At 45.0% G+C, this 26,740-nt stretch overlaps 1 protein-coding gene across 2 annotated transcripts in view; it reads left to right on the forward strand.

The window, feature by feature from the left end:
- Nucleotides 1–8: 8 nt before the first annotated feature.
- TMEM63B (transmembrane protein 63B) overlaps nucleotides 9–26,740 on the forward strand; it is a 216,587-nt gene continuing 189,855 nt past the window's right edge. Inside the window, exon 1 of one of the 2 annotated variants that reach the window (XM_030195745.1) lies at nucleotides 9–108. The gene's annotated coding sequence lies outside the window, so the exon portion shown is untranslated. The remainder of the gene's footprint in view (nucleotides 109–26,740) is intronic. The other variant, XM_030195743.1, reaches the window with a different exon arrangement.

Below are 26,740 nucleotides of genomic sequence, written 5' to 3' on the forward strand. Positions count from 1 at the left end.
GGAGGGTGGGTTTTTTTTTTTTCGGTTTGTCGTCGTTGAGCGCGCGGTGGAGGAGGACAGGGGGGGTCACAGCGGGGCCTTTGGCGGTGGACGTTCGCTGCTGTCGGTGTGAGTATCTTCTTCACCTCTTTGCTAGTGATGTTTCGGGCTCTGCTATTGTCTCCTGTGGGTGAAGCTGGAATTTTCCGGTGATACCGGGGCAAATCTCTGCTTCTTTCGCTCATGAAAAACATTTTGCTGTACCGTTGCTTTTTCTGTACTTGGTGCTGTTATTTTGTCATTTATGTAACGCTGACTTAATGTTTTGTGTTATGAATGTTGATGTGTTTCATTTGTTGTATGTGTTTTCCTTATTCAGCCGTGTTTGGCCATTGCTAAAGGTAATAAATAGAAATAAAGAAAATAAGAGGATACCTTTTTTTTTTTTTAATTTGACTAACAATATGTTTTTGACAAGCTTTTGGTCAGGTTCAGAAATAAGCAAATGATGACATGTTACAATGTATCTGTGAAACATAAAAGCATTCCAATGACAGACTCATGGGGAAGGCTGGGTGGGTGGGGTGATCAACTGGGAGAGACGGATGGGTGATCAGAGGGTGACAAAACTATAATTTTATGATTTACTAGTAAAAAAGGCCCGTTTCTGACTGAAATGAAACGGGCGCTAGCAAGATTTTCCTCGGAGTGTGTATGTTTGACAGCATGTGTTTGACAGTGACTGTGTGTGAGAGAGAGTGAATGTGCAAGTGTGTGTGTGTGACAGAGAGTGCAACTGTCTCCTCTGTCCCCTGCCTCCCCCTCCAGCTAAGCAATGCTTCTCTCTCCCCTGGCACCCAGCGATTCTCCTCTGTCCCCTGCCTCCCCCTCCAGCTAAGCAATGCTTCTCTCTCCCCTGGCACCCAGCGATTCTCCTCTGTCCCCTGCCCCCCCCCCCCCATAGCCACCCAGCGATTCTTCTTTCTCCCCTGCCCCCCCTCCGGGCACCCACCAATTCTCCGCCACTCCTTTGAAAGCCCTGCCCGTCTGTAGCCTTCCCTTCGAGTTCGTTCCCTGTGAGTCCCGCCTTCCGACGTCATTTCCTCTTTCCGCGAGGGCAGGACTGTGAGGGAACGAACTGGAAGGGAAGGCTACAGACAGGCAGGGCTTTCAAAGGAGCGACGGAGAATCGGTGGGTGCCTGGAGTGGGGGCAGGGGAGAAAGGAGAATCGCCACCATGGGTTTCTGTTGTTTGGCAATGACGTTCCGGGCAGGTGGGTTGGGCGTTTTTTTCTGACCGTTCATTGGTTCCTCGTTCTTGTGACGTTGCGGACGGTGAGAGCCAATGAAACGCTGAATGACAGACTTACGAGCCCTACACTGCCAGTGCCACGTAGTCAGCTTCAGAACTTTGGAGGTGCTTTTTATTATATAGGCTAATAATGTGATGGGGGTTCCTATCTCCTTTGTGGTGGGTGCCAAAATATTTCAAAGCATTTACGTTCCAGGATGATTTTGCAAGTTTCTTTCTGTATTCTCACCATAAACTCATTAGTGCAGTTCTCTAGCCTGGCAAAATGCTGTCCTAAGGAGGTATCACCCTGGTTAGCAGTATAGTTTCTGATGTGGTGTCTGTGCAGATTCAATCTCATCTTAAGCATTTTGAATGAATCTGCACAGACACCACATCAGAAATTATACTGCTAACCAGGTTGACACCCCTGTAGGACAGCATCCAGGAATGTAAAAACTTTGAAGTTAAAAATGATGAAATATTTTGGCACCGCACAGGACTTAACAAAGACCTGGGTTTCCTATCACATTATAAATCATAATATTATACTGTTTTGTCACCCTCTGATCACCCATCCGTCTCTCCCAGTTTCTCACCCCCCCCCCCCCCCCCCCCGACAGTCTTCCCCATGAGACTGTCATTAGAAACATAGAAACATGACGGCAGATAAAGGCCATATGACCCATCCAGTCTGCCCATCCTTTGTAACCCCTAATTCGTCATGTTCCTAAGCAATCCCACATGCTTATCCCATGCCTTTTTAAATTCTGGAACAGTCCTAGACTCCACCACCTCCACCGGGAGGCCATTCCATGCCTCCACCACCCTTTCTATGAAAAAATACTTCCTTAGGTTACTCCTAAGCCTATTCCCTCTTAACTTTGTCATATGCCCCCTCATTCCAGAGCTCTCCTTCATTTGAAAAAGGCTCTCTTCCTGTACATAAATGCCCTTGAGATATTTAAACGTTTCTATCATGTCTCCTCTCTCCCTCCTCTCTTCCAGCATATACATGTTGAGGTTCAGAAGCCTGTCCCTATAATTTTTGCATTCAAGACCGTTTACTAATTTCGTAGCCGCCCTCTGGACCGACTCCATCCTGTTTATATCTTTCCTTAGGTGCGGCCTCCAGAACTGCACGCAGTACTCCAAATGAGGCCTCACCAGAGACTTATACAACGGCACTATCACCTCCTTTTTCCTGCTGGTCATGCCTCTCTTTATGCACCCAAGCATCCTTCTGGCTTTGGCCATCGCTTTTTCTACCTGTTTGGAAGCTTTAAGCTCATCAGACACAATCACCCCCAAGTCCCACTCTTCCTTCGTACACTGAAGCACTTCACCCCCTATATTCTGATATGTCATCATTTCCTTATTTCTGTTCTGAACAAGGTTTACCTTTAAAAGCTCATCAAAAATGTATTAAGTTATTCATTGTGTACTGGTTTACCAGTAGATAGGTGTGACCGAATCTAAAATTAAGTTACTCTATTTGGGCTTCTGCCAGGTGCTTGTGACCTGGAAACAGTTTACTAGGCTAGATGGACCATTGATCTGACCCAGTATGGTTATTCTTGTTATAATATTAGAAGAATTTGTTTACAAGGGAAATCCTTGCAGAATTTGGGCAGTTTAACAGTTGCAACTCAGGGGCACAGCAGTGGGAGCAGGAAGGTGCATGCAGTTGGAAGGGGGGAAGTAGCTTTGTAGGCTGGTACAGAGGAGGATTGTGGCATCATGTGATGAAGTCTGTGAGCGGCTCATTTCTGTTGCAGTTTGATTTATTTATTAGTATTTATTTACCGTCTTTTTGAAAGAATTCACTCAAGGCAGTGTACAGTAAGAATAAGTCAAACATGAGCAATAGGCAATTACAGCAGTAAAAGTATTCAAATAACAATACAAAGTATAGCATAGTATACTACTTACAGTGTCAACACAATACGTAATAGAACATTTTACTATCTTTACTAGCTTCCATTTGTTGTATCTGTTTGTTGCTCTCTTGTTCTTCTGCCATACTGTCCCCTTTGAGTTGAACAGTGCTGCCTTTTGACACTTTGAAAGCTCCCTGATGAAGCCTGTGGAAGATAAATCCAGTCAAATCAGCAGCAACTATGGCAAATTGATTGTATAACCAATTTTCAATGGTTTTTGTGGGTCTTTGTAGTTTACCACCATGTTTGATGGTTGGAATAGACTGACTGCCTATTATGGTGGGAGAGTCAGTGACCTTGTTTTGAATATCCTCGTCCTTTGGAATGGCTGGGGAAATATAGAAGATTAATAAAGCTTGTTTTTGTTTATTTTGTTGCTTATTTGTGATAAGACTTTTGCTTGATATTTTGATACTCTTTGGGACTGGTAAATCTCTTGGTATATTTTTGCTTCTTTAGGAAACAAAAAAAATTTTATGTGGGGCATCAAACCTCAAATAGAGAGACCCCATGCAGATCTGAAACCTAGGGAAGGGCAGAGAGAAAAAGCTGGGAGTGGAGCCTTGGGAGCAAGGAAGATCAAGCCTGGGAAGGGGTTCGAACTGAATTAAGGGTATGAGAGACACTTGGGGGAGGGTCAGGCCTGAATGTGGAGAGAGAATGAACTGGAGAGTTGAGGAAGTGGAAGTATGCCAGAATTGAGGGGGGGGGGGGGGGGGGGGGGGGGAGAGAAGCTAGAGTAGGGATGGGCAACCTCGGCCCTCAAGGGCTGCAACCCAGTCAGGTTTACAGAATTTCCCCAATGAATATGCATGAGATCTATTTGCAAATTAATCAGATCCTTAAGAACTTAATAGTGGGGGTCAATATAACATATATACTAAAGCCAATCACTAGATTCACTCTTCATACAAATTAATTTTATATGGCACACTAGAGTTTCACATGAATCTTGTAATTGCAGACTTCAGTGACGATGACAAAAGACTATGTCGGCAAGCCGTAGGACTGGGTTCCTATGTGGAAATAGTTTCCACTGAGGTCTGCAATTACAAGATTCATGTGAAGCTCTAGTGTGCTATATTAATTTATATAAAGATTGAATCTTAGCACCGGGCTTTATATATGAGATCTGTTTGAATGCTCTGCCTCAATCGTATGCAAGTAGATCTCATACGTATTCATTGGGGAAATCCTGGAAACCCAACGGGGTTGTGGCCATCGAGAACTAAGGTTGCCAACCCCTAAGCTACATTATGACAGAACTGAGGAGGGGAGGAGGAGCTAACCTATTTAAAAAAAGAAAGACAGCCACCCCTATTCTGCAATTCTGTGTACTTGTAATTTATTGAGCAGAATTGCTTCAGATATAAATATTGTTTATGTTAGAAATACTGTCTTTTGTTATTATTAGTAGTTGTGTTGGACTGTGATAGTAACCCTGGCCCCAGATCTGTCCTCCCTCACACCCCAGTAGCAGTATTGTTGTTCTTGGCCTGCCTGGGTTGGGGAGGGTTTGAAAGGGGAAAGTCCATCAAATGTTTGACAGGATAAGCTCTGCTCCCCCCACCTCCCCTTTTCTGTTATCTGTCAGGTGTGTGCAGATTGGATTCTTAGGGTCAGATCGGATAGCTTTACAGGCAGCATGGTTTACAGTGCTCTGTCTATCTGCAAACTGTAGTTTGAATTGTGATCCATTTCTGTTTTGGTTGGCTACAGTCGCACCTTGTGACTCTTTGAATGTCTACTGGTGGAGATGCGCATGAGGTTTGTAGAGCACCAAATCTGTCTATGAAAGTGGAAAACATAGATCTGTTATAGGCTCCTCAGTGAAGTTCTCATGGCAGAATCAGCAATATTCCACAGTTCATGCCAATTTTCAGTGACAGGACCAACTGCCAGTGCCTTTAGAGTATGCATACGATCCCAATTTAGGTTACACAGAGGCGAGGTCGCCGTCGCTCCCCCTCTCCACCTGCCCCCCTCCGTCGACCACTGGGCCAGGTCCCCTGCATTGAAATCACAGCGCCTCTCACCTCCGTGTGAAAGTGCTGCAGGGAGGAGGGCAGCAGATCACCTCCCTTTGGCCCTCCTTGTGTCCCGCCCTTGCGGAAGTTACGTCAGACGAGGGCGGGACACAGGGAGGGAAGGAGGCCCGAAGGCAGGCGATTTGCTGCCCTGTTGCCTGCAGCACTTTCACACAGAGGTGAGAGGTGCTGTGATTTCAATGCAGGGGGCTCAGGCCGGTGGCAGACGGTCGACGATGGAGGGCGGGTGGGACTGCGGCGCCGGGCCCCCCTTGGAGGCCCGGGGAAATTTGTCCCCCCCTGCCCCCCCTCTCGGCGGCCCTGCACAGAGGCATATTTTCAAAACACTTAGACTTACAGATATTTAGTAACCAATGGAACTTTGTAAGTCTAAGTGCTTTGAAAATGAACCCAATAGTGTAGTTGCTGTTAACTTTTACTTCTGTGCAAGCAGATATCCTTATTAGACTCGTTTAATTTTATATTTATTGGCTAGCTTTTGGGAGCTAATAATCCTTTCCTCTACCCAGAACAGGTGACGTTACCAGAAAATGTAAGTGAATTTTAAGTATTGCAGTGATAGTGTGGGGGAGGGTGGATGTTGATGTGTCAAGGGTTCTCAGAAGGTGTCGGACAGTAGTTTTGTGACTCCTGTGGGCTGATGCTTAGAGCTGCGCTATATAGAACAGCGCCCGACAAGTAATGCGGGAGCAGTGCAGTAAAAATATCTCCCCAATGCTCAATCATAAAAAAATGCAAAGCGATGTATGCACTGTTTGGTCAGAAGCAAGGGGAAGGAACATGCCTGGCACAATCACACTAGAGTTTGCGGTAGGCAGAGCTCTTGCACGCGTGCACCGGGGAAACCAGGAAGCAAAGCACACATTGGCACCTTTCTTCGCCTTTAAATAGAAGCTTTTCAAAAAATGTTCACCTGAAAAGCTTATATTTAAGTGCAGAAAACAGGCTTCATCATGTGCATTCACTTTTGGGTTTGCTCTGTCCCTCACTGCCAGCAGTTCGGGACTTGCATTGGCTTCCTTCTTCTTCCAAATTACCTTAAATAAAAACTGGCTGATTTTCAATAAAACATCATGGGAAATTCTCTCTTCAAACACACCAGCTTCAAGCTGGCGTTAGGTTTTCAGCAGTAAAGTTGTGTTTGTTATCTGCTGTGTTCTCTGAGCATTGGGAGGGAATAGGAAACGAGCTCATTAACATCCGTTTGACTATCCTGCTTATTTTCGAAGGAGAAGGGCGGCCATCTTACGAAACAAATTGAGAGATGGCCGGCCGGCCTCCTAATGCCGGCCAAATCGGTATAATCGAAAGCCGAATTTGGCCGGCTTCAACTGCTTTCCGTCACAGGGCCGGCAAAAGTTCAAGGGGGCGTGTCGGCAGTGTACCGAAGGCGGGACGGGGCGTGGTTAAGAGATGGCCGGCCTCGGCCGATAATGGAATAAAGAAGGCTGGCCCTGACGAGCATTTAGCTGACTTTACTTGGTCCCTTTTTGTTCATGACCAAGCCTCGAAAAGGTGCCCGAACTGACCACCGGAGGGAATCGGGGATGACCTCTCCTTACTCCCCCAGTGGTCACCAACCCCCTCCCACCCCCCACCCCCCCAAAAAAAAAATTAAAAAGCATTTTTTTGCCAGCCTCAAATGTCATATCCAGCTCCATCACAGCACTATGCAGGTCCCTGGAGCAGTTTAAGTGGGTGCAGTGCACTTCAGGCAAGCGGACCCGGGCTCATCCCTCCCCCTACCTGTTACACTTGTGGTGGTAAATGGGTGCCCTCCAAACTCCCCCCCCCCCCAAAACCCACTGTACCCACATGTAGGTGCCCCCCTTCACCCCTTTGGGCTATGGTAGTGGTGTACATAAGTAATGCCATACTGGGAAAAGACCAAGGGTCCATCGAGCCCAGCATCCTGTCCACGACAGCGGCCAATCCAGGCCAAGGGCACCTGGCAAGCTTCCCAAACATACAATCATTCTATACATGTTATTCCCGGAATTGTGGATTTTTCCCAAGTCCATTTAGTAGCGGTTTATGGACTTGTCCTTTAGGAAACCGTCCAACCCCTTTTTAAACTCTGCTAAGCTAACTGCCTTCACCACTTTCTCCAGCAACGAATTCCAGAGTTTAAATATACGTTGGGTGAAGAAACATTTTCTCTGATTTGTGGGGAGTGGGTTTTGGGGGGGATTTGGGGGGCTCAGCACCCAAGGTAAGGGAGCTATGCAGCTGGGATCAATTTGTGAAGTCCACTGCAGTGCCTCCTAGGGTGCTTGGTTGGTGTCCTGGCATGTGAGGGGGACCAGTGCACTACAAATGCTGGCTCCTCCCACGACCAAATGGCGTGGATTTGGCCGGGTTTGAGATGGTCGCCATTAGTTTCCATTATCGGCGAAAACCAGTCGGCCAACTCTAGGGGCGGGCCAGATGTTGAGATTTAGCCTGCCCTGACCGTATTATCAAAACGAAAGATGGCCGGCCATCTTGTTTCGATAATACAGTCGGGTACGCTGCTTGATGGGGCCGCCCTTATAGATGGCCGGTACTGTTCGATTATGCCCCTCCACAACTACATTTAAATACTATTTGAGCTAACCTTTGGCACTCACATTGTTTCCTGTGCTAAAGCCCTCTGAACACTGTGTGCAGATTAACACTGGCGCTAGGTTCTCAGCATGGGCCCACTGGTCATTTAGAAAACCCAACCCCAGCTGTTCTTCCTTTTTTGTGAGTTCCAAAGTGTTTGCTCACTCACAGCTGATATCGGGACAACTTTGTGTGATCTTTGCATGTTAAATTGTCCTGGTGAAGATTGTTATCAGGGCAGGTAACCACTCAGAAATAGACTTAAACAATGTGTCAGTTAACCCAGTTGTGTTCTTTGGAAATTATCTAGTTAAACATTTTTTATGAACCACTCTTTGGATACATTAATTTAAAGTGGTGTACAGCACCAATAACAAGCACTACATTAAGAAAACAAAGGGAACTGGGACTTGATACACCGCCTTTCTGAGGTTTTTGCCACTACATTCAAAGCTGTTTACATATATTCAGGTACTTATTTTGTATCGGGGCAATGGAGAGTTAAGTGACATGCCCACAGTCACAAGGAACTGCAGTGGGAATTGAACCCAGTTCTCCAGAATCAGAGTCTGTTGCACTAACCACTAGGCTGCTCCTCCACTAGCAACATTCCATGTAGAAGCCTGCCCTTGCAGATCAGCAACGCAGCCGCGCAGGCTTCTGTTTCTGCGAGTCTGACATCTTGCAAGTACGTGCCGGACGTCAGACTCACAGAAACAGAAGCCTGTGCGGCTGCGTTGCTGATCTGCAAGGGCAGGCTTCTGCATGGAATGTTGCTAGTGGAATAGCAACATTAACATTCCATGTAGAATCTCAAATAGTAGCAACAGAATCTCAATAGTAGCAACATTCCATGTAGAATCTCAATAGTAGCAACAGAATCTCAATAGTAGCAACATTCCATGTAGAATCTCAAATAGTAGCAACAGAATCTCAATAGTAGCAACATTCCATGTAGAATCTCAAATAGTAGCAACAGAATCTCAATAGTAGCAACATTTCATCTAGAATCTCAAATAGTAGCAACAGAATCTCAATAGTAGCAACATTTCATCTAGAATCTCAAATAGTAGCAACAGAATCTCAATAGTAGCAACATTTCATCTAGAATCTCAAATAGTAGCAACAGAATCTCAATAGTAGCAACATTTCATCTAGAATCTCAAATAGTAGCAACAGAATCTCAATAGTAGCAACATTTCATCTAGAATCTCAAATAGTAGCAACAGAATCTCAATAGTAGCAACATTTCATCTAGAATGTCAAATAGTAGCAACAGAATCTCAATAGTAGCAACATTTCATCTAGAATCTCAAATAGTAGCAACAGAATCTCAATAGTAGCAACATGTCATCTAGAATCTCAAATAGTAGCAACAGAATCTCAATAGTAGCAACATTTCATCTAGAATCTCAAATAGTAGCAACAGAATCTCAATAGTAGCAACATTTCATCTAGAATCTCAAATAGTAGCAACAGAATCTCAATAGTAGCAACATTTCATCTAGAATCTCAAATAGTAGCAACAGAATCTCAATAGTAGCAACATTTCATCTAGAATCTCAATAGTAGCAACAGAATCTCAATAGTAGCAACATTTCATCTAGAATCTCAAATAGTAGCAACAGAATCTTAAATAGTAGCAACATTTCATCTAGAATCTCAAATAGTAGCAACAGAATCTCAAATAGTAGCAACAGAATCTCAATAGTAGCAACAGAATCTCAGTAGTAGCAACATTTCATCTAGAATCTCAAATAGTAGCAACAGAATCTCAGTAGTAGCAACATTTCATCTAGAATCTCAAATAGTAGCAACAGAATCTCAATAGTAGCAACATTTCATCTAGAATCTCAAATAGTAGCAACAGAATCTCAATAGTAGTAACATTTCATCTAGAATCTCAAATAGTAGCAACAGAATCTCAATAGTAGCAACATTTCATCTAGAATCTCAAATAGTAGCAACAGAATCTCAATAGTAGCAACAGAATCTCAGTAGTAGCAACAGAATCTCAGTAGTAGCAACATTTCATCTAGAATCTCAAATAGTAGCAACAGAATCTCAATAGTAGCAACATTTCATCTAGAATCTCAGTAGTAGCAACATTTCATCTAGAATCTCAAATAGTAGCAACATTTCATCTAGAATCTCAATAGTAGCAACAGAATCTCAATAGTAGCAACATTTCATCTAGAATCTCAAATAGTAGCAACAGAATCTCAAATAGTAGCAACAGAATCTCAATAGTACTACTACTACTACTTAACATTTCTAGAGCGCTACTAGGGTTACGCAGCACTGTACAAATTAACAATTAAGGACGGTCCCTGCTCGGAAGAGCTTACAATCTAATGGACAAATGTCAAGTTGGGGTAGATAAGTTTCCTGAGAAGTGGTGTAGTGATTAGGAGCCGAAGGCGACATTGAAGCGGTGGGCTTTGAGCATTGATTTGAAGATGGGTAGGGAGGGGGCACGGCGTATGGGCTCAGGGAGTGTGTTCCAGGCATGGGGTGAGGCGAGATAGAAGGGACGGAGCCTGGAGTTGGAGGTGGTGGAGAAGGGTACTGAAAGGAGGGATTTGTCTTGAGAGCGGAGGTTACGGGTAGGGACGTAAGGGGAGATGAGGGTAGAGAGGTACGGAGGGGCCGCAGATCGAGTGCATTTGTAGGTGAGTAAGAGAAGCTTGAACTGTATGCAGTATCTGATTGGGAGCCAGTGAAGTGACTTGAGGAGAGGGGTGATATGAGTATATCGGTTAAGGCGGAAGATAAGACGTGCGGCAGAGTTCTGGATGGACTGAAGGGGGATTAGATGGCTACGTGGGAGGCCGGTCAGGAGTAGGTTGCAGTAGTCAAGGTGAGAGGTAATGAGAGAGTGGATGATAGTTCGGGTGGTGTGCTCGGAGAGGAAGGGGCGAATTTTGCTGATGTTATAGAGGAAGAAGCGACAGGTCTTGGCTATCTGCTGGATGTGCGCAGAAAAGAAGAGGGAGGAGTCGAAGATGACACCGAGGTTGCGGGAAGATGAGACGGGGACGATGAGGGTGTTCTCAACTGAGATAGAGAGTGAAGGGAGAGGGGAAGTGGGTTTGGGTGGGAAGACAATAAGTTCAGTCTTGGACATATTCAGTTTCAGGTGGCGGTTGGACATCCAGGCAGCAATGTCGGATAGGCAGGCCGAGACTTTGGCCTGGGTATCCGCAGTGATTTCTGGTGTGGAGAGATAAAGCTGGGTGTCGTCGGCATAAAGATGATAGTGGAAACCATGAGAAGAAATCAGGGAGCCTAAGGAAGAGGTGTAGATTGAAAAAAGAAGGGGCCCAAGGACAGATCCCTGAGGAACTCCAACAGAGAGCGGGATAGGGGAGGAGGACGAACCATGAGAGTGTACTCTGAAGGTACGATGGGAGAGATAAGAGGAGAAACAGGAGAGGACAGAGCCCTGGAACCCAAGGGAGGACAGTGTGTCAAGAAGTAGGTTGTGATTGACAGTGTCAAAAGCGGCGGAGAGGTCGAGGAGGATGAGGATGGAGTAGTGACCTTTGGATTTGGCGAGGAATAGGTCATTGCAGACTTTAGATAGTGCCGTTTCTGTTGAGTGTAGGGGGCGAAAGCCGGATTGGAGCGGGGATGGCAACAGAATCTCAATAGTAGCAACATTTCATCTAGAATCTCAAATAGTAGCAATAGAATCTCAATAGTAGCAACATTTCATCTAGAATCTCAAATAGTAGCAACAGAATCTCAATAGTAGCAACAGAATCTCAGTAGTAGCAACATTTCATCTAGAATCTCAAATAGTAGCAACAGAATCTCAATAGTAGCAACATTTCATCTAGAATCTCAAATAGTAGCAACAGAATCTCTATAGTAGCAACATTTCATCTAGAATCTCAAATAGTAGCAACAGAATCTCTATAGTAGCAACATTTCATCTAGAATCTCAAATAGTAGCAACAGAATCTCAGTAGTAGCAACAGAATCTCAATAGTAGCAACATTTCATCTAGAATCTCAATAGTAGCAACAGACTCTCAGTAGTAGCAACATTTCATCTAGAATCTCAAATAGTAGCAACAGAATCTCAATAGTAGCAACATTTCATCTAGAATCTCAAATAGTAGCAACAGAATCTCAATAGTAGCAACATTTCATCTAGAATCTCAAATAGTAGCAACAGAATCTCAATAGTAGCAACATTCCATCTAGAATCTCAAATAGGGAAAGGGAACTGGGACTTGATATACCGCCTTTCTGAGGTTTTTGCAACTACATTCAAAGCGGTTTACATATATTCAGGTACTTATTTTGTATCAGGGGCAATGGAGGGTTAAGTGACTTGCCCAGAGTCACAAGAAGCTGCAGTGGGAGTCGAAGCCAGTTCCCCAGGATCAAAGTCCGGTGCACTAACCACCCCTATTTGCTTGGTATCCAAACTGGTGTGCAGACATTTGACAGGTCTCATGATACTCGAGGACACAGCCTGTACCCACAGCAGTACTGCAGACCACGGTCCTGTTCCTCCTCCTCATTCCTAGCAGCAGTATTGTGGTTCTTTTTCCCCTCCAGGTATTTGGGGCCTACTGTCAGAAGTTTCTAGCTGTTGTGTCCTAATCCTGATGCTACCTCTCAGCCCAGGGTCCAGGGCTCTGGTTACAAGAAAAGAAGTGATGGACCCCAGGGTAGATTGTAAGTCTAACCTGACTGCATTTGGAATTCAGACTGACCGTGTCCTGGATTTCTGTAGGGTTGCCACCTCTCTCTCATATCCAAGCAACTGATCCAGTCCTGGTTTTCTCAAGTATATGCCTGGATTTCTTTGTTTTCCCAGGGAAAGCAATTGGAGAATCAGATCTACAAATCCACACGTGCACTGGGATTAATCCCTGACCAGATCAATTTGTTTAGTTGACGGAGATTCACCTACATTTTAGTTCAGACATTTTATTTTATACTAGTAAAAAAGCCCCGTTTCTGATGCAAATGAAATGGGGGCTAGCAAGGTTTTCTTCTGTGTGCATGTGGGAGTGTGTGTGTCCCACTCCCTGCCCTCGCTCCCTTTCCCTGTGCTGTCTGTCCTCTCTGTCCCCTCCCCCCTCGGAGTCCAGTCCTTCAGTGTTAAGTTTCCTGCTGTGTTTGTGTTACAGAGATAGTGAGGGCTTCTGCCCTCTCTCCCCTCCCCCCTCTGAGTCCTTCACTGTTACAGAGAGAGCGATTTGATTTCGTGCTTTGCTGTGTTTTCCTTCACTGTTTGTGTTACAGAGAGAGCGAGGGCGGGGCAGACACTCATGGGGAAACCGGATATCTCTCCCCCTTCACACATCCGGCTGGAGGCTTCATTTAGAACGTTGGTGGTGCCTTTTATATATAGAGATAATGGACAGACAAAGGAAAAATTTTTTAAAATCTAAACGTACATTATGGATCGATATACACTGAGATGTCAAGGCAGCTGAAGGAAGAAATCTGGCTCGCTGGTATGACATCATCTATGTTAGAGCTGGCTCGTCTTGCCCTGCCTCCTCTCCCAGTTTGGCCTAGTTACTGGAAAGCTTAGGTGGAAGTGAGGAGAAGAAGCCAGAGGAACTGTGAGCGGCCAGAGCTGCTGGATCTGTCAGGTTTAGCATGGGTGGTACTGCTTGCCTTGACATGCTTCAGTCTTTAACGAATACACAACCACACAGCTGCTCTGCAATATTCTACACTATAAAAAAATTTGGAATAGCCATTGCTTTGAGCATATAAACTGAGTTCAGAAGTAGCAGGCTTTTACGTGAGGTGGGTAAATTTGCCCTTCGTATTGAATAGCTAGAAACCTTCTTTGGTTTGTTTCTCCGTGGAACTTGGTTGTGCTGCCCTGGGGTTTATTGTGATCAGTGTCATTTCCTGTGTGTTGTAGGGGTTACAGTTCTTGTGCTCCTCCATGTTGGAATACCATTCTCCCCCGAATGACGGTACTTTAAGACATATTTCTCAAGCGGGAGCTGGAGTAACCCCCTAACCACTCTGCATTTTAGGGTTACAACATTGAATGTGCAAACTATTACAAATCTGTGTCATGCATAATTATTGTACCTGTCCTAAAAAGCAGACTGGTTTGAGAAACGCTGCCATTAGCCCTTCTGACCGAGGAGCGTTGAAATTGCTTGTCTAATTCTGCACACTCAGCCTGTGAGTTTTGAAAATGCTTGCAGCGCTGGCATTGGAGAGAGAATTAGTGTTTTTGAGGTGAAGCACTGGAGCAGATATGGATGCTGCTTCCCTGGGGTGGTTACTCACTTCAGACACCCCCCCCCCCCCACCTCCACCCCAGAATGGAAACCTTGCTGTGGGTTATATACTTGGCCATTTGCCCCAGAAGGTTTGCTACCCCTGCAAGTAGATTAAGTGCTCAGACCTCTGTGAGATGACAGGTAGGATGAAATGTTAGGACAACTCTTGTTTGATTTACAGGTAGTTCGTGAGGTCTTGTGCGGGGAAAGACCTGATGCATCTCTGTCAAATCATAGTAGCATAAAGATCTATACAGTCCATCCAACCAGATAAACTCATAGCATAAGATATGATGTGATACTACATATTATACGTATACTTTGATCTTGATTTGTCCTTGCCAGTTTCAGGGCACAGACCATATTCTATCTATTGATTTATTTGAAACATTTCTAAACCACACTATCCATTAGTCCTAGGTGGTGTACATCAGGAACAGACATAATAAAAGACACAAAAAGCATATCAGAATACACAAAAGCTACAACAAAGAATCGCCAAATGAACTCCCCTTACCATGACTGGAAATTTGTGGCTGCAAGCCTAATACTTGAGCTAAACTGAAAAAGCCTGGGCAAAAAGAAATGATTCTGTTTCCTAAACTGAAGGATCGAAGTTATAATTCACAGGCAAAGAATTCCAAAGAGATGCAGCTGCAGTCTGAAGCATTGTTGAACGGTTAGCTTCAAGTCTAATACACTTAACAGAAGGAATATCCAATTAAAGTTTATCCACAGAACATAAACTACAAGACGACTCATAAGGTCTTAAAGATGAAGTTAATGCCAGAGGAGCATCATTGCTCAAGGCCTTCAAAAATCAAGGTCAACACCTTAAACCTAATCCGCCAGTGCAGATCTTTCAAAGCTGATGTAATGTGATCAGGTTTTGACAAACCTGTCAGAAGCCTAGCAGCAGAATTTTGCACAATTTGAAAAGAATGAATCATCAGTTTAGAAAGGCCCGGGTACAAAGAACTACAGTAATTCAGAACAAATAGTACAAAGCTTGCAAAACTGTTTGAAAATTTACCTCGGATAACAGATTCTTCAAACGTCTTAATAATCTTAACCTGAAGAACGCTTTCCCAATAACATAGACGTCTGCCTGGCACTGGCCTTGTTCTCCAACTTTTAAGTTGTCATTGAAGCCCCAAACCAGCCCATCCAAATCTCTTTAACCACGATCAGGGCACAGACTGTCGAAGTTGCATCCCAGTTACTGGTGTTGCCATCTAATCATCGCTAAGCTTCTTTGGTTCCATTCCTTTTATACAGGACTAGCCGTTGAGCCCGTTAAAACGGGCTACTATTGGAATGGGGGTTTTCCAAGCCCCCCCCCCCCCCCCCGAGTCACCGCCACCCCTCCACCCGGCCCCTCTGTTCGCTATTAATTCAACTTACATCGCCGCAGCACGCAGATCAGCTGAGCTGCCGTCGGCCTGGCCTTCCTTCTCTGCCTGTGTCCCGTACCGTCGGCGAGGGCGGGACACAGGCAGGGAAGGAAGGCCGACCGGAGCTCAGCTGATCTGCGTGCTGCGGCGATGTAAGTTGAATTAATTGCGATCAGAGGGCCCGGGCCGGGTGGAAGGGTGGTGGCGGCGACCTCGGGGGGGGGGGGGGGGGCGCAGTTTCCCTCTCTGCCCCGCCCCCGTCATCACGTATTGATGCGGTGGCAGGACAGAGAGGGAAGTCTCTACTGCGCATTTGTGAGTGAGCAGTCACTCGCCGTTTATATGTTTGATTCCTTTGTGTTTATCTCCACCACCTCCAGCGGAAGGGCATTCCAGTATCTACTGCCCTTTCTGTGAAAAAGTACTTCCTGACGTTATTCCTGAGTCAGCCCATCTACAACCTCAATTCATGTCCTCTAGTTCTCCCACCTTCCCATCTCTGGAAAGTGTTTGTTTGTAGATTAATACCTTTCAAATATTTGAATGCCTGCATCATATCATATCCCCGTCTCTCCTTTCCTCCAGGGTTTACATCTTCAGGTCCTCAAGTTTCTCCTCATACATCTTGTGACGCAAACCCCATACCATTTTGGTCACTTTTTTCTCTGAACCGCTTCAAGACTTTTTATGTCCTTAGCAAGATAGGGCCTCCAAAACTGAACATAATAATCCCAAGTGGGGCCTCACCAACGACTTGTACAGGGGCATCAACACCTCCCTTCTGCTGGTTATACCCCTCTCTATGCAGACTAGCATCCTTCTGGCCGCAGCCACTGCCTTGTCACATTGTTTTGTCACCTTGAGATCGTCAATATCACCCCAATGTCCCTTTCCTGAGCTGTGCTTATCATTTTCTCTCCTCAGGATTTCTGCACCCCAAGTTTATCACTCTGTACGTCTTGGCATTAAATTTTAACTAAATTATCCAGAATACCATTTCAAAAATATTAGTATATATAAGTACATAAGTATTGCCATACTGGGACAGACCAAAGGTCCATCAAGCCCAGCATGCTGTTTCCAACAGTGGCCAATCCAAATACCTGGCAAGATCTCAAAAAAGTACAATACATTTTATGCTGCTTATCCTAGAAATAAGCACTGGATTTTCCCCATTTAATAATGGACTAAGGATTTTTCCCTTAGGAAGTCATCCAAACCTTTTTTTAAACCACGCTAAGCTAACTGCTTTTTACTACATTCTCTGGCAACGAATTCCAGAGTTTAATTACACTTTGAGTGAAGAAATATTTTCTCTGATTCATTTTTTGGAGATCTCTTGTCATGGTTTCTGCTCCCTCAGGGGTGTCCTCTCTATTGGCTAACTTCGTGTCATCCGCAGAAAGGCAGACTTTTCCTTCTAATACTTCAGCAATGCCTCTCACAAATGTATTAAACAGAATTAGCCCCAGTACTGATCCCTGAGGCTCTCCACTACTCACCTTCCTTTCGTCCGAGCAAATTCTGTTTGCCATCACCCTCTCTCACCTGTTAGTCAACCAGTTTTCAATCCAGTTCACCACTTTGGGTCCTAAGTTCAGCCCTCTCAGCTTATTCATGAGTCTTTTGTCAGGAACAGTATCAAAGGCTTTGCTGAAATCCAAGTAGATTAAATGCTGGGAGTCTGAACTGCTTGGCATCAGACATGTAAAGAGAGGGTAGGGCTAAAATGGGTGGAGGTGGGGGTGAGAGATGTTGTTTTTTCTTTTACTGGAGAGCCTGCATTCTGAAGGGGGGCAGACTCCAAAAAAAATGTCGAAGTATTTTTTCACAGAGAGAGTGGTGGATGCTTGGAATGCCCTCCCGCGGGAGGTGGTGGAGAGGAAAACAGTAACAGAATTCAAACATGCGTGGGATAAACATAAGGGAATCCTGTTCAGAGGGAATGGATCCTCAGAAGCTTAGCTGAGATTGGGTGGCAGAGCTGGTGGGGGGAGGCGGGGCTGGTGGTTGGGAGGCGGGGATAGTGCTGGCTAGACTTATATGGTCTGTGCCAGAGCTGGTGGAGGGAGGTAGGGATAGTGCTGGGGAGACTTATACGGTCTGTGCCAGAGCCGGTGGTGGGATGCGGGAATAGTGCTGGGGAGACTTGTACGGTCTGTGCCAGAGCCGGTGGAGGGAGGCGGGGATAGTGCTGGGGAGACTTGTACGGTCTGTGCCAGAGCCGGTGGAGGGAGGCGGGGATAGTGCTGGGCAGACTTATACGGTCTGTGCCAGAGTCGGTGGTTGGGAGGCGGGGCTGGTGGTTGGGAGGCGGGGATAGTGCTGGCTAGACTTATATGGTCTGTGCCAGAGCCGGTGGAGGGAGGCGGGGATAGTGCTGGGGAGACTTATACGGTCTGTGCCAGAGCCGGTGGTGGGAGGCGGGGCTGGTAGTTGGGAGGCGGGGATAGTGCTGGCTAGACTTATATGGTCTGTGCCAGAGCCGGTGGAGGGAGGCGGGGATAGTGCTGGGCAGACTTATACGGTCTGTGCCAGAGTCGGTGGTGGGAGGCGGGGCTGGTGGTTGGGAGGCGGGGATAGTGCTGGGCAGACTTGTACGGTCTGTGCCCTGAAAATGACAGTTACAAATCAAGGTAAGATATACAGAAAAACTAGCACATATGAGTTTGTCTTGTTGGGCAGACTGGATGGACCGTGCAGGTCTTTTTCTGCCGTCATCTACTATGTTACTATATTGAAATCTAGGATATGGACTGATCTTGTAAAGAAACCCGTTCAGAATAAAATGAAGACATTCTGTTGGTTTTGTCATTTTGCACTGTTCAGATTGGGGGAATTTGTAATTGGAAGGTGCCGGAAGGAATGTTTGTGTGGGGAGGTACTTGGTTGACAGAAGCTGGGCAGAGTCTCGGCTCAGTTGACTGACATCTTCCTTCTGTGTCGCCACTATTGCTAAAGCAGAAGGGCTGTGCATTTGTGCTGATCTTTAAACTCTTTCCTGGTGTGCTGGGTAGAACTGTTTGGGAGAAGCTCAAGAGTGAGATAACTAACATATGATGAGAAATTCTTAATCATATGTACTGTACTTGAACCTTCTTATCTTATGTGTGCATAGTACTGTTATCTGTGCCTTATGATGAAAACAAAGGAGCAGTTTTCTGAACGTGCGAACCCCATGCAGTAAAGTGAGCAAGGCAGGGCTACCACTGGATTTTGTGCAGAAGCTATTCCTGGGTAAAGCCTGGCGTTAGACACAGCGCACAGCATATTAAATCTGGTAGCTTTTCTGCGCAGATTAAGAGACATGCACAGAAGACAACACTGGAGCTTTAATGCCAAGTCCGAGGAGGTGGAGAAGGTTTGCATTAGTGAGGATTTAATACCTGTTTCTTCTCTTTGGTGCCAGCGTACAGGACTTGCAGTTTTTTTTGTAACCTCCCATGAAGAGCATGGGTAAAACAAAAGACAGAATGGGGAAGGTTTGGAAGTACTGGAGAGCACATATGGTTCTATGCCGAGGGGCAGCTAGAGCTGTGCACAGTTGGTTTCCGATGCATGCGGCTTCTTTCTGCTCATGTCTCACATGTGCTAGAGTGGTGTTGTTTGCATGCATAAGTGTTTAGCACTGCAAAGATTTATGGACTGAATAGCATTCCAGCAGACCCCGATTTATGATTTCCTGCTCAGACATGTACACTGAACTGCGTGCACATGCGTCCAGTTTTATGCAGGTCCTATTTTCATATTTGTTTACTATTATCAGCAAGCAAAAACTTGGCATTGCACTTGTACTAAGAAGCTGTGCCACTAAACCATAAGCTCTTAATTCTAATGCAAACTTACTGCATCAGCTCCTTTGTCTGTGCAGCTTCTTCCCACACCAGAATTTCAGCAAGTTTGGTATAGTACGACCTTGGTAGGAATGACATTATACTGTCTTGTAAACAATTCTAGAGGATCTTTAGGCAGGGCACCATATTATTCACTCTCCATGGAAGTGTCTTCCCCCCCACCCCACCCCAAATCTTGCTCTGTTCGTCTGCTATATGTGCTGTCCTCAGGATTGCAGTCTCTTGTTCCCATTCCCTCAGTAATTTTTCTTTTTAGAGCCATCAGCTGCATTCATTGTCACTTAGGTATTCCAGTCTATTGCTGCAGTTCTGTGCCTTTTAGTGGGTGATTATAACAGCTTTCACATGTCTGATATGACAAAGTGGACCACCAGTAGTACCTGCTTGTGCATTGTCTGTGGTATAGCTGGTAACACAGCTTCTCGGGAGAACAGAACGAAGCCACTGGAGATGACACTGAAATGGAGTCTCACAGGCCTCTAATCCTTTCCAACACATCTGACAGTAGCCAGCCCGTACACAGCAGTGTAAGACTGCACAAAACAAGGTTCAGTGCGTATTAGCTATCTCTCAGCTTATGTAGGGATAGAAGCATGTTCAGAAAATGTAAAACTAACCTGAATTCTTAGGATTGAACACACAACACACACACACTCTCTCTTTTTGGTTATAAGGGACCTGGATATAACGGACAAAATATTTTTGTCCCAGGTGAGAGAATAGGACTTCCAGTGTATTTCTGTTTGTTTATAACTGACTTTGGGTTGCAAGAGACCGTCTTACCTGATCCCATTACTTCAGTGGACTATGTATATAAGGGACTCGCACGGCGGCTGCACTTTGAGTGAAATTACGGCTGGTCCTGATGTTCGACAAACGTAGACATACTGTGCTTGATTGGAAGTGAAATTGCCTAAATTACTGGCATTGAATAGAGAGGTGTGGTAGCCGTGTTAGTCCACTCTTAAAGGTTATCAATAGAAATCAAACAAAACAAAACATGGAAAAGAAAATAAGATGATACCTTTTTTTATTGGACATAACTTAATACATTTCTTGATTAACTTTCGAAGGTTGCCCTTCTTCCTCAGATCGGAAATAAGCTAATGAGGTAGCAGATAGTATAAATGAGAGAAACATCAAAGCATTACTTTGACTGTCTGACAGAGTGGGAGGGTGGGGGTATGCATGGGAACATCAAAGCATTTCATTGATATTCTAACAGGATGGGTGTTGGTAGGTGAGAGGAGGGTAATAAACAGAGAAATACAGCTTTATGGTTTATAATGAGTTAGAAAACCCAGATCCTTATTAAGTCCTGTTGTTGGGTGTCAAAATATTCAATCATTCTTATTTCAAAGGTCTTACGTTCCTGTATTGTTTTAAAATTACCTTTCAGTATTCTTACTGTGAAATCACTGGTGCAGTGTTCTGGTCTTGTAAAGTGTTGGCCCACAGGGGTGGGGGCCTGACTGGCACCGGCTATTTTCATGTGATGTCTGTGTAGATTGAATCTTATCTTAAGCATGATAATAATAATGAGGCATGTAGATAGCTGGGGGGCATGAGGATCACATAAATCAAAGGTGGTAGACCTCACGTGTCACCTAGATAAGGTTTTAGATAGTGTTGGGTAGGAGCCTGCTGTCTTGGTACATGTGGGTACCAGTGACGTAGGAAAATGTGGGAGGGAGATTCTGGAAGCCAAATGTAGGCTCTTAGGTAGAAAGCTGAAATCCATTTCCTCCCGTGTTGTATTTTGGAAGTGCTCCCCATTCCACTTGCAGGACCCAAGAGACAAGTAGAGCTCTGCAGTCTCAATGAATGGTTGAGACAATCGTGCAAGGATGAGTTATTTAGATTTGTTAGGAACTGGCCAACATTCTGGGGAAGGGGGAGCCTGTTCCGAAAGGATGGACATTACCTTAACTGGGATGGAACTAGGCTGCTGGCGCTAACTTTTAAAAGGGAAATAGAGCAGCTTTTAAACTAAAATGGGGGTGGGAAGCCAACAGTCGCCCGTGAGCATATGGTTGTGTGGAGTATCCCTGAAGGATACTATTGAAACAGGATCTTTGGGGAATCCCAATAGAGAGGTTTCAATAATGATGAAAGAAAGCCAGGCGTGTTTAATGGGAGAAGAAAGTAAAGGATGCAGATTATCTCTGTCAACTTCAAAGCAGCTTGTAGATGCTAGGAAAAAACACACAATTTGAAGTGTCTATATACAAATGCTTGAAGCCTAAAAATAAGATGGGAGAGTTGGAGTATATAGCACTAAATGAAGAGGTGGGTATAATAGGCATCTCGGAGATCTTGTGGAAGGAGGATAATCAATGGGACACTTATCAGGGTACAAATTATATCGCAATGATAGAGTGGATCAAATTAGAGGGAATTGAGTCAAACAGAATAAATATTCTGCATGAAACAGATAGCAGAAACAGAACAAACAAACAGATGAGCAAACGTTTACAGAAATGAGGAAAGCTGGCAAATTGGGCAACACTATAATTGGTGATTTCAATTACCCCAATATTGACTGGATAAATGCTACATCAGGGAGCGCTAGGGAGGTAAAATTCTTACATGTAATAAATGACTGCTTCTTGGAGCCACTGGTCCGAGAATCAACAAGAAGGGGAGCGATTTTAGATCAAGTCCATAGTGGAATGCAGAGCATGGTACGAGAGGTAATGGTGTTGGGCCCGCTGGGAGACAGTGATCATAGTATAAGGAAAATGATTTGAAAAGAAGCTGAAAGGGTCAGCTGCAAAGGTTAGGACTCTAAATCAGGTATGGATGTTGTTTAAAAATACTATCATGGAAGCCCAGACCAGATGCATTCCACATACTAACAAAGGTGGAAAGAAGAGCAAGCAACCAGCGTGGTTAAAAGATGAAGTGAGAGACTATTAGATCCAAAAGAGCATCCTTCAAAGGATGAAGAAAATAAGAAGCAATATAAAAAGCTAGATGCAAAGCACTGATAAAGAAGGCTAAAAGAGAATATGAAGAAAAGCTTGCCATGGAGACAAAAACTCATAGTAACACCTTTTTCAGGTACATCAGAAGCAGAAAGCCTGTTAGGTAGTCTGTGGAACTGTTAGATCATGAAGGAGCAAAAGAGGCACTCAAGGAGGACAAGGACATCGTGGAGAGATTGAACAAATTCTTTGCTTTAGACTTTACGGAAGAAGATGTAAGAGATCTACCTGTACCAGAAATGGTTTTCAAGAGTGATGATGCAGAGGAACTGCAAAAAAATCTCTGTGAATCTGGAAGACATACTGAGCCAAATTGACAAGGAGCGATAAATCACCTGGACTGGATGGGATGCACCTCAGTGTACTGAAAGAACTCAAATATGAAATTAGTGATCTATAACCGGTTGTTAAAATCATCCATAGTACCTGAAGATTGGAGGGTGGCCAATGTAACACCAATTTTTAAACAGGGTTCTGGGGTGATCCGGGAAACTACAGACTGGTAAGCCTCACCAGTTCTGGGGAAAATAATGGAAACATATAGACAAACGTGGTTTAATGGGACAGTCAGCATGGGTTCAGCTAAGGGAAGTCTTGCCTCGCCAATTTGCTTAATTTGTTTGAAGGAATTAAAAAGGTGGATAAAGATGAGCAGGTTGATGTAATGTATCTGGATTTTCAGAAAGCTTTTGACAGAGATCCTCATGAAAAACTCCTGAGAAAATTTAAAGAGTCATAAGGTAGGAGGCAATGTTCTGTTGTGGATTAGGAATTGGTTATTGGACAGAAAACAGAAGGTAGGACTAAATGGCCATTTTTCTCAGTGGAGGCTGTTGAATAATGAGTACAACAGGGATTTGTACTGGGACCGGTTCCATTTAACATATTTATAAATTATCTGGAAAATGGAACAACAAGTGAGGTGATTTAAATTTGCAGATGACGCAAAACTATTTAAAGTTGTCAAAACATCTGTGGATTGTGAAAAATTGTAGGAAGATCTTAGGAAATTGGAAGACTGGGCATCCAAATGGAGATGAAATTTAATGTGGACAAATGCAAAGTGATGCACATTGGAAAGAATAATCCAAATCGTAGTTACCTGATGCTAGGGCCCACCTTAGGGAGTCGGCACTCAAGAAAAAGATCTAGCTGTCGTAGATAATGCACTGAATACTTCTGCCCAGTGTAAAATGGAGGCCAAAAAAACCAAACAATGCTAGCAATTATTAGGAAAGGGATTCAAAATAGACCAAGAATATTATAATGCCTCTGTATCGATTCATGGTGCGACCTCACCATAAGTATTGCGTTCAATTCTGGTTGCCATATCTCAAAAAAGATACCAGTAAAACCTTTGTTTTCGTTGATGTCGGTTATCGTCGTCTTCGGTTTTCGTCGTTTTTTTTTTTTTTTTCCCCAAAAAATTTGTCTCAGTTTCGTCAGTTGCCTCGGATTTCGTCGGGAAAGCATTACCGGGGACCCTTCTCTTTTTCTCGCCTAACCTCTACTTCTGTAGCACACAATAGTACGATGCTTCCTGCCTTTACATCTCTCCCCCTGTGGACGAACTTGCCTTCCTCTGCACAAACTTCAGCCGCTCAGATCAATCAACTCTCGGCCCCCCTCCCCCCATACACAAAATAAATGCAAAAGATCCCAAGGGAGACATGCACCCCATCCCTGGATTTTAACACCTTCTCTGCACTGCCCATGCTGGATACGGAATGAGGCGATCCTGGACTCATCCGGTCTCTTACAGCGGCCGCTCGTGCATCTTGTTGCTATCTTTGGGCGGGGGGGTTATCTTCAGATCCACACGGCTCCCTCTCGAACAAGACCTGGAAAGAGGCCAGGGTAAGATCCTTGGTTGGAGAAAGCAGTTAGGGTGGAAGCTGGTTGCTGGTATGGATCTCTATAGGAGACGGTGAGAGACGTCCAAAGTGAAAGGTGAAAAAAAGAACCCTATAAAATACTTTTCAAAATTATTGCCTCGGTTTTCGTTGGTTTCGGATTTCGCCGATTGTTTTCGGACGGATTACTGACGAAAACAGAGGTATCACTGTATAGCGAAATTAGAAGAGGTTCACACAGAGTGTGAACTCCCATATGAAGAAAGGCTAAAGAGGTTAGGGCTCTTCAGCTTGGAAAAGAGACGGCTGGGGGGGGGGGGGATATGATTGAAGTCTATAAAACCCTGTGTCCGGGATGTAGCCACTATTTCAGCTCGGGCCCACCCAGCCGCAGTGCACAGACACAGACTTTACTGAGCCTGCTCGTGGTCTTTCAACTGCTTCCTGTTCTCTCTTAGCAGCGGCAGCATTCTCAATTTAACCTCCTTGGCGATTCAGTCTCCTTGATTGCCTGCAGCTGAACGGGCAGAAAACCTTCACTGCTACGTCCTGCCCCCCTCTGATGCCATTTCCTGTTTTGGACCTGGGCCGACGCCACACAACACAGCAGAAAGGCAGCTTTGAGGTCAGGTGCAGGCAGGAATCGCTGCCGTTGCTAAGGGAGGAAGGGAGCTTCAGGACCGCAGGAGCCTCCTCAGCCGAGCCCAGCTTACTTCCCACAGATCAGGAAGGCTGGACAACAGGAGGATGGAAAGAGGGAGGGAGGGAGAATTGTTGGACAGGGTCAGGGGAAGGAAGGGAGAGATGCGGCATAGGGGTGGGGGAAGAGAGAAGGAGAAATTGACAAGGGGGTTTGGGTGGGAGAGATGCTGCATGGCCTGCACAGGGCAGTCAAGAGAGAGAAATGGACAGGGTCGGGTGGGAGAGATGCTGCACGGGAGGGGCAAGAGAAGGAGAAATGATGCACATGGTCGTGTGATGGGAGGGTGGGAGGAATGCTGCAAGTGGGGGTGGAGAGGGAAAAATTTTGGCAGTGGAAGGTAGATAAGGAGAGATGCAAGGGGGGGGGTGGAGAAAGAGTGACATGTTGGACCTAGGGTGTGAGGAAAAGGAGAAAAAGAAATGGTGTACAATGAGAGAGCTGGAGGAGGGGAAGAGAGAGGGGGAGATGAACATGTGGAGAGAAGAGAAAGAGGGAGATGTTGGATTGAGGGAGAGATGCAGGTCAATTGAAGGGAGAGATGCTGGTCAGTGAGGAAGAGAGGGGGAGCAATGGTGGAATATGGTAGAGCGGAGCAGGGCAGGAGGGAAGGGACAGAATGATGCTGAGGAGTAGAAGGGAAGGAAGATATTGGGCTTTGATGGTAGGGAGCAGATGCTGAACTATAAGGATGGAGGGAGGAATAGTTTGGAAATGGTGGAACCATGTGGGACAGGTGGGGAGGGGAGAGGGAATGAATGAGTAGGATAGTGATTACATGAGGTAGAAACATGGCAGTGGAGAATAGATTACAGATGAAAGGGAATAGAAGGCTATGGAAGGAGCAAGATGGGGAATGGGAAAGCTAATGGGTGAGAGGAGGAGATGGAAATTTGATAGCTGAAAAGTAAAAAGAAGGGTGCGAAAGGGTGAAATTTGAGAAGACAATGTGCATGGGTGCGAATAAGCGAAAATGGGTTACACTTTATTTTGCGTAAATAAGCAAATTCGTGAATACCCAGCTTGTGGATAGTGAGAATGGACTGTATGTTTTGAATTGGAAGGTGCTGGGGGAGGAGTGAGGAGGAAGGTGGAGGCAGAGAAAAATTTGGTGTCTGCCCACTTTGAGCTCAGGCCCACCCAAAATTGGCTGTCTGGCTATGTCACTGCTCTGAGTGGTGTAGAACGGGTAGAAATGAATCCTTTTTTTTTTTCAGTGTTTCAAAAAGTACAAAGACCAGGGGACACTCAGTGAAATTACATGGAAGGAGTAAATATTTTTCAAAAATAGTTAAGCTCTGGTACTCACTTCTGGAGGATGTGGTAACAGCAGTTAGCATATCTGGGTTTAAAAAAGGTTTGGACAAGTTCCTGGAGTAAAAGTCCTTAATTTGTTATTGAGATAGACATGGGAAAGCCATTGCTTGCCCTGGGATGGGTAGCATGGAATGTTGCTACTACATAGTAACATAGTAGATGACGGCAGAAAAAGACCTGCATGGTTCATCCTTTCTGCCCAACAAGATAAACTCATATGTGCTACTTTTTGTGTATACTTTACCTTGATTTGTACCTGTCCTTTTAAGGGCACAGACCGTGTAAGTCTGCCCAGCACTATCCCCGCCCCCAACCACCAGCCCCTCCTCCCGCCACCAGCTCTGCCACCTAATCTTGGCTAAGCTCCTTAGGATCCATTCCTTCTGAACAGGATTCCTTTATGTTTGTCCCACGCGTGTTTGAATTCTGTTATCGTTTTCATTTCCACCACCTCCCGCAGGAGGGCATTCCAAGCATCCACTACTCTCTCTGTGAAAAAATACTTCCTGACATTTTT

This window comes from Microcaecilia unicolor, chromosome 3, assembly GCF_901765095.1.
Source record: "Microcaecilia unicolor chromosome 3, aMicUni1.1, whole genome shotgun sequence".
NCBI classification, from domain to species: Eukaryota; Metazoa; Chordata; class Amphibia; order Gymnophiona; family Siphonopidae; genus Microcaecilia; species Microcaecilia unicolor.